General features: G+C 36.9%; 1 long non-coding RNA gene across 1 annotated transcript; it reads left to right on the top strand.

Annotated features, from left to right (window-relative positions):
• On the top strand, nucleotides 2,768-8,410 carry LOC110266409. Its single transcript, XR_002353770.1, has 3 exons — nucleotides 2,768-2,885; nucleotides 2,954-3,102; nucleotides 8,381-8,410. It is a non-coding gene; the product is annotated as an uncharacterized LOC110266409 (long non-coding RNA).

Here is a 9,406-nt window from a genome sequence, read left to right as displayed (position 1 = left end):
AACTAGGAGAATCAATAACACTATCTGAATTCTGAGTTCCTATGGAAGCCAATCATTCTGAACTTCAAAGGATAAAGTGAGATGCCAAAACTGTTTAGAAGCAAAAAGGCTACTAGCCCCGCTCATCTAATTGGAACTAAGTTCATTGATAAGTTTGGAATTTATTGTATTTTCTCTTCTTTTTATCTTATTTTTTTTTACTTGCTTGGGGACAAACAACAATTTATGTTTGGTGTTGTGATGAGCGGATAATTTATACCCTTTTTGGCATTGTTTTTACATAGTTTTTAGTATGTTTTAGTTACTTTTTATTATATTTTTATTAGTTTTTATGCAAAAATCACATTTCTGGACTTTACTATGAGTTTGTGTATTTTTCTGTGATTTCAGATATTTTCTGGCTGAATTGAGGGACCTGAGCAAAAATCTTATTCAGAGGCTGAAAAAGGGCTGCAGATGCTGTTGGATTCTGACCATCTTACACTCGATGTGGATTTTCTGGAGCTACAGAAGCCCAATTGGCAGGCTCTTAGTATCGTTGGAAAGTAGACATCTTGGGCTTTCCAGCAATATATAATAGTCCATACTTTGCCCGAGATTTGATGGCCCAAACTGGCGTCCAAACGCCCACCTGAGATTTCTGGCGTAAAACGCCAGAACTGGCACTAAAACTGGCGTAAAACTCCCAAACTGGCACCCAAGCTGGCGTTTAACTCCAAGAATGGCCTATGCACGTGTAAAGCTCAATGCTCAGCCCAAGCACACACTAACTAGGCCCCAGAAGTGGATTTCTGCACTATCTGCACTTAGTTACTTATTTTCTGTAATCCCTAGTAGCTAGTTTAGTATAAATAGCACTTTTTACTATTGTATTCATCATCTTTTGATCATTTTTAGATCGGAGACTTGGACTTGGAGGCTAGCCACACGGCCATGCCTAGACTATTTTCACTTATGTATTTTCTACGGTGGAGTTTCTACACCTTATAGATTAAGGTGTGGAGCTCTGCTGTTCTTCATGAAATAATGCAAGTACTATTGTGTCTCTTTCAATTCACGCCTACTTCTTCTCCAAGATATACTCTCGTACTTAATTCAGTTAAGTCAGAATAAAGGGGTGACCCGTGAGAATCACCCAATCTTTGTTACTCGCTTAGCCAAGATCCGCGTGCCTGACAACCACAAAGCGGTCTACAAGATGTTCAACGTAGTCATTGGACGACAGCCGGAGTATATTCTCTTGGATATCTAATACACGGACCGAGTCCGTGAGATTAGTATCTTCGTGGTAGAGGCTAGAACCAATTGGCAGCCATTCTTGAGATCCGGAAAGTCTAAACCTTGTCTGTGGTATTTCGAGTAGGATCTGGGAAGGGATGACTGTGACGAGCTTCAAACATGCGAATGTTGGGCGCAGTGAAAGTGTGCAAAAGGACAAGGGTCCTATTCTGACGCTAGCGAGAACCGACAGATGATTAGCCGTGCGGTAGCTGTACTTGGTATTTTTCATCCGAGATGAGAAATCCGACAGTTGATTAGCCGTGCAGAGATCATACCTGGTATTTTTCATCCGAGAGGATCTTACAGCTTGCCATGGAAAGGAGCACGCTTAGTTGGAAGAAGACAATAGGAAAGCAGAGGTTCAGAAGCAACAAAGCATCTCCAAACGCTTATCTGAAATTCCCACCAATGAATCACATAAGTATCTCTATCCTATTTTATGTTTTATTTATCTTTTAATTATCAAAACCTCATAACTATTTGAATCCGCCTGACTGAGATTTACAAGATGACCATAGCTTGCTTCAAGCCGAAAAACTCCGTGGGATCGACCTTATTCACGTAAGGTATTACTTGGACGACCCAGTGTACTTGCTGGTTAGTTGTGCGGAGTTGTGAAAAGTGTGAATCACAATTTCATGCACCAGTGGTGCTTCGTGCTTCTTGCTTTGGTTATTGGAGGGAGTGGGGATCAATATACTATCATATTATATAATAAAGAAAATAATTAATTAATTGATTGATGCATTTACTCGACTTATTATAAAGAAAACTCAGCATCTATAAGGATTCAAAAAGTGAATGTCCTTAGTAACCAAAACAACATAAGCCATTCCTTTAAGGTACTATGAAAAGCTCAAACTTTCCAACTCCTCGTATAGTGATTGGTTTTCGACATTAATAATTAAAAATAAAAGATTGTATCACTAAATGTACATGATTGTATTAGATGAACTTTATTCATTGATATAATACAATTAAATGAGCTTCTGATTGTATTAAATCAATGAATAAAGTTTTTACATGATTACAAATAGCTAATGTAGATACACTTAGTGCAAGTGACAATTGGTTGGTATAACTAACTCAGCTTTATCCAGTAACTAACTAACTAACTTGTCAATTAAGCAACTCAAATTCCCAACCGTCATTTGGAGTTTGTTGAGTTGGAAGGGCCACAAATATATATCCAACAAGTTGCAGAAGTGTGGAATGATATTTAACATTATGAAAGTTATGCCCATGTCTTGTATTGTATGCAGTATGCACACACAAATAATTGCTAAAATATGAAACTTTCCCAGTTCTTACTCGGCCTAAATTCGAATAGTGATTACAATTTCTCTTAATAGAGGGTGAAAATCATGTCAATTTAATTTTGACAATACCTTTTAAAATGGTGAGTTGCATGAAAAGGTATGTATACATGGAGCAAACCACAAGGTTCATACAGTAGGCTCCCAGGACTTGGTTCTTAAATTTTTCTTCTACTTTACATATTTTTTATTTTAAGAATACTAAATCAGATCCATTTCTATTCATAAGAAGAACAACTGACTCGATCATTTTTCTATTAGCCTTTGCGGATTACATTTTGATTACAGGTATACTGAACTTACTTACACAGGAAAAATATGTTGTATACTTATTAACTAAAACGAATATGTTGCAGGAAAATCCTATTCCAACACCAATGGTTTCTTCTACAAAACTGACAGAATTCATAACAGAAAGGAGTTGTAGAAGAGATTGAGCAACAAATTCCATTTACACTATCACAAGTATTGGTAGAGCTTAAGACTTCCAGAAAATCTATTCAAGGTTTAACCTTCTACTTTTTTTATTTATTTATTATCTCTGTTAAACTATTGAGTTTTAATTTATATTCATCTTTATTGTCTTTGTTAAATTATTATGCATGCTTATCTATACTTATTTATATATGCTTGTTTGTGTACACCATTCATGGTGAAAGTATAAATTATATTCATAATAAGACTTTTATTTGTTGTGGTTTCTCGTTGGAAAAAAAATTAAAAAGTCAATATTATCCCTTTGATATGTAGGAAATTAAATTCATTAATAATAGAAAAACAGAACCGAAGTTTGATGGATGATAGAACGTATGATCAGAGGCGGGGTCTTAAACCCAGTTTTATTAAAGGGGTAAATGAATTTGTGGATGTGTGTACTATAACTGATGAATTTCTCAGAGGAGGTTTAGTTAGGTGTCCATGTGCTAGATGTCAATGTGGGACATTTAAACAGTTGATCGACATTAAGATTGATCTATATACTGATGGGTTTAAACCTAATTATTGGGTTTAGACAGAGAATGGGGAAGAGATACCCACAGAGAATCAAATTAGGATAGATGAAGATATTGAAAGTAGATCTGCATTAGGTGGTGTTACATGGGAAGAAAATTTTGATCGTTATCATGAGATGGTTGTTGATGCTTTGCAACCTGAGTGTCACATGTACATGCAACCAACAGTGGAGGAACCAAATAGAGATGCTAAGAGATTTTATGACCTCTTAGATTCAGTTAGTAAACCCTTGTGGGAAAATTGTATCCATTCATGATTGTCACTTGCTAGCAGGATGCTGAGTATAAAATCAGAGGGAAACCAATCCCAAGGATCTTTTGACCAGTGGACAACTTTGTTTAGAGAAATGCAAACACCTCCAAATGAAATTCATGCTAATTACTATGAAGCTAAGAAAATTATTTCCCAGCTTGGGTTTAGGGAGGCTAAGATAGATTGTTGTGTCAATGGTTGTATGATATATTACAAAGAGGACAAAGATCTTAGACAATGTAAATTTTTTGGGGAGCAGAGATTTAAGCCTGGGAAGGGAAAAAATAAAGAGGTGCTATATAAAAGAATGCATTATTTGCCATTGATTCCAAGGCTACAAAGATTATATGCATCAATGAGTAATGCCCCTCATATGTTATGGCATCATCAAAATTGCAGAAACGACGACGTGATGACACATCCTTCCCATGGTGAAGCATGGAAACATTTTGACACCAAGCATCCTCATTTTGTAAGCGAACCGCGTAATGTTAGACTTAGACTTTGTTCTGATGGGTTTTCTCCTAATGTTCATTTTAGCACACCGTACTCTTGTTGGCCTATTGTAGTTACCCCTTATAACCTTCCACCTCATATGTGTATAGAAGACCCTTTTTTGTTCCTAACATGCATCATACCCAGAAAAGAAAATCCCAAAGCAAAAATTGATGTTTATCTTAAACCATTGATAGATGAACTTAAAGAGTTATGGGATGAAGGCGTCTTAACATACGATATTCATAGCAAGAGGAATTTTCAGTTAAAGGCTGCATTAATGTGGACAATTAATGATTTTCCTGCTTATGGAATATTGTCTGGTTGGAGTGCGGGGGGAAGATTAGCATGTCCAGTATGCATGGAGGATACCAAGTTCTTTTGGTTAGATTATGGCGGAAAGAATTCGTGGTTTGACTGTCATAGGAGATATTTACCTGAAGGTCATCCTTATAGGCGTAATAAAGTTGGTTTTAAGAAGAATGTTGAGGAGGATGAAGAACCTCCTATTAGGCTTAGTGGCGAACAGGTTTTGGAAAGAGTTACACTATCCTAAAATAGTTGACACAGGAGGACAAGTGAGATTGAGCGAATATGGGGTGGAACACAATTGGACCAAAAGGAGTTATTTTGGGATCCCCCATATTGGAAAGTTCATTTGGTTCGTCATTGTTTGGATCTAATGCATGTTGAGAAGAATGTTTTTGATAACATAATGAATACCGTTATGGATACTGAAAGAACAAAAGACAATGAAAAAGGCAAGGTTAGACATGGCTGTACTTTGTAAGCGACTAGATTTGAATTTGGTGCAGGTACGCGAAGGTCATTGGGAAAAGCCTAAGGGCAACTATGTCTTAACACTCCAACAATGAAAAAATGTTTGTAAATGGGTACAAGAGTTGAAAATGCCAGATGTATATGTTTTAAATTTACAAAGGTGTGTCAATGTCAAGGGAGAAAAATTGTTTGGAATGAAAACTTATGATTGTCATGTATTTATGGAGTGTTTGCTTCCGTTAGCGTTCAAAGAGTTGTCAGACCACGTGTGGAAACCGTTGACCGAAATAAGTCAATATTTTAGGGACCTTTGTTCATCTACTCTTGGGGTTAGCGATCTTGTACAAATGGAAGCTAATATTCCTGTTATTTTGTGCAAGATAGAAAGAATTTTTCCACCTGCCTTTTTCGATGTAATGGAGCATCTACCAATTCACTTGGCATATGAGGAGTTTGTGGACCAGCACAGTATAGGTGGATTAATGCGTGAGCATCTTTCCAACCTTTTCCTAGTGAATTTGCATTTAATTTGTTGAGTTTAATCAAGAATTAAATATCTTTTAACCACTATGAATGCTACTTTGAGTCGTGTGTAATTCTGTTTATTTTAGGTAGCATTTGGTTGGATTTGACGGAGTTTCTGCAGAAAAAGAGAAGAAGGTTATATAGGGTAGGAATGGCTGAGAGGATGGAGAGGAAGCTTGCACAAACAGAAGGAGCACAAGAATTAAAGGAGATGACCAGTGAGGAGCGATGCGTGCGCGTACCTGACACGTGCGCGTGATTTGGAGATTTGCACAGTGATGCGTGCGCGTACCTGACACGTACGTGTGACACGCGAAGAAGACCATCGAGGCGTACGCGTGACTGACGCGTACGCGTGACACGCGCCACGTGCAGAAAATGCAGAAAATGCTGATTACTATAATTAATTCTGATTTAAACTTTAATTTTTAATAAATAGGAAAATATATTATATTAGTTTTAGAAAATAGATTTTAAATTAATTTAGGATTAGATATAAAAGAGAAAAGAAACTTCTCTTCTGGGAATAATTCCATTCCAATTCACAATTATTCACAATTCACAGTTTAAGAGAATCCTAGTTTTTCTCTCTGAACCATGAGTAACTAAACCTCCACTGTTAAGGTTAGGAGCTCTATCTATTTGTATGAATTGATTCTATTGTTTTTGTATTTTAATTCATGTACTGATTTATAATTTAAGAATTGTTTTCGTTCTTTATCTTATGAATTTGGGTGGAACGGAAGTATGACCCTCTTTCTAATTGAGTTCTTGTATAACTTGGAAAAGCTCTTTACTTGAATAACAGCTTGAAAACAAATTCTCCTAAATTCTAATTATCTGGACTTAACGGGATACGTGACATATAATCCTCTTATATTTAGATAATTAGGATTTTTGTGGCATAATAACTAGAATTAAACTTCACCCCCTAATTAGAATTAATTGACCAAGGAATTGGCGGTTGATGAAAGTTAAAGGAGACAAGAAAGGTCTAAGGAATTAGGGTCTAGTCACATATAGTTTGCCATGAATTAAATCTTGCATGATTAAAATAAATTAATAAGAAAAGTTAATCCGGAAAATAGATAACTCTAAAGCCTTAACTGTCTTCTCCATATTGTTCTTCCAACTTATTTACTTGCCTGTCTTCTGATATTCTGAATTTAATGTTTAATGCTTTTGAACTCTCAAACACTAATTTCTGCTTGTCTAACTAAGTAAATTAATCAACCATTGTTGCTTGATCTATCAATCCTCGTGAGATCGACCCTCACTCACCTGAGGTATTACTTGGTACGACCCGGTGCACTTGCCGGTTAGTTTGTGGTTATAAATTCCGCGCTATGGATGTATCCATTTGAGTGTGAAATAGGCACGTATAAGAGATCAGTGAAGAATCGGGCTAGAGTAGAGGGTTCAATTTGTCAAGCATACCTGGCTAGAGAGACATCAAGTTATTGTTCTTATTACTTCGAGCCACATGTAATGTCTAAGAGAACAAAGGCCGAATCGGAATGATGATGGTGGTGAAAGTTCATCTGAGCCTACCCTTTCTATTTTTTATCAACCGGGTGTTCCTGGGGGAGCCAACAAAGAGAGATGGTTAACTAGTATGGAAATGAAAGCCGCTCACTTACATATCTTGTTGAATTGTCCTGAAGTCGATACATTTAGAAGTCAATACGAGCAGATCCATGGGAGCAATAATCCTTTATCCAACTTTCCATCATGGTTCCATGAGCATGTAAGTTATTACATTTTTCTAAATATTATTTTTCTACATATGTCAAAGTAAATATTGTTTTTCTAAATACTATATTTTGTTTGACAAAATCAGGTAAAAAATCCCAGTAATGGCATAACTTGTCCTCGTTTATTGAGTTTAGCATTCGGTTCAAAAACTAGGGCCACGATTGTTGGTATGTTCAAGGTCAACGAGTATAGATTTCACACTCCTGAGCATGCATGTGGAAAGAAGACAGATAATACAGGCATATATGTTAAAGGTGATGGAGGGAATGATACATCTGACTGGTAGAACACTCATAGAGAGATTTTGATTGTTGAGTATCCAAGTCTTGTTAGTTTGAGAGTTACCTTGTTTTACTGTGAGTGGTATGACCCTACCAGGCCTCAGGGAACGCGTAGACACAAAGACTACAAAATAATTAAAGTATTACCCACTAGGAGATATGGTGGTTACGATCCATTCATCCTTGCACAAAAAGCCAGACAAGTGTATTACATGCCATATCCACAAGGCTGTAAGTCTAATTGGAAGGTTGTGGTTACATGTAAACCACGAAAAATAATGGAGGAGGCACAAAATGAATCTGAAACTGAGGTGTATCGGAATGATGAGCCTTCACATGCTAGGATCATTTCAGAAACTGACTTTCCACCATCATTAGCATCTAACGTCAGGAGATGTTGATATGATACAACTTCAAGTAGCTGACCTCCAGGTTCCTAATGTAAATAATCAGGAGGATGATGACATTGAGATCTATGATGGCAATGATGCTTACATTGATGATGATGGAAGTTCAGAATTCTCGGATTGAGGTTTTAGTTGTAAATTCTTTGTTTGCAAATTTGTTAATTTACTTTAATTGCATATTTCTAATAAATTTGTTCATTTGTTAATTTGTTAATTCATATATCTTGTATCGGTTATGTTATGGATAATAACTTGCTTATTTTAATGTGTACAGGATATGGTTGGTAGAGACGGAGATCACGGTCATGGTCGTAGCCGTGGCCGTTGATGGGTGAAAATTAGATTTCCACACAAACTCACCTGCAAGTGTACCGGGTTGCATCAAGTTGTAATAACTCACAGGAGTGAGGTCGATCCCACAGGGATTGATGGATCAAGCAACTTTAGTGGGTGATCAGTTTAGTCAAGCAGACAGTGATGAATCGAGTGAAAATTGGAGCAACTGAATGTAAATTGCAAGAATTGTAAATTACAAAGTGTAAACTGCAGAAGCTTAAATGACAAGAAAAGTAAATTACAGCAAATGTAAAGGGAATAAGTTGCTGGGAAATTAAAGAAAGCAATAGATCAGACTCAGAACAATTAAATTGCAGAAGAATTAAATTGCATGAAAGGTAAATTCAAATCACAGCAAACTCAAATGTAAAGTTGTAGAAAATAAACTTGCAGAAGAGAATTATCAGAAACTAAAATTTCATAAGCCAAAGTGAGTAGTGCAGAAAAATACAAGAGAATCAACTATGCTAAGCTCTCTGGAGTCTCTAATCAACTGTGCGCCTCTTTTTTCTAAAGTGAAACTCATGCCTTTATATAGGCTTCCTAAACTACTAAATGAAATTTAAATTGAAGATAAATTACAATTGAATGCCAAATTCCTATTCTAGATTATCCTTGTGTTTTTGAGTTATGTCAATTGGACTCTGGTTGCTTTGGGGCTTCAATGGGCTTGAATTGGAATTAATTGAGCCAGAGTTGCATCTTCCAGGAGAGTGTAGCGTTCATTTAGATAACGGAGCGTTCGGGCACCCACGCGTGTGCCTTCTTCACGCTTGCACGTGCTTTTGCATTTTCGCCCATCGACGCGTACGCGTCACCCACGCGTACGCATCCCTTGCAGCGTTCACTTAGTGAGCGTAGCCTTCTTCAATTGAGCGCTCTCCACGCGTACGCGTCACCTATGCGTACGCATGGGTCTTCAAACATACTACAACCACACTGCCGCTCAACCCACGCTTGCGCA

This window comes from Arachis ipaensis, chromosome B09, assembly GCF_000816755.2.
Source record: "Arachis ipaensis cultivar K30076 chromosome B09, Araip1.1, whole genome shotgun sequence".
NCBI lineage: Eukaryota > Viridiplantae > Streptophyta > Magnoliopsida > Fabales > Fabaceae > Arachis > Arachis ipaensis.
This window is presented reverse-complemented; position numbering and strand designations above follow the sequence as displayed.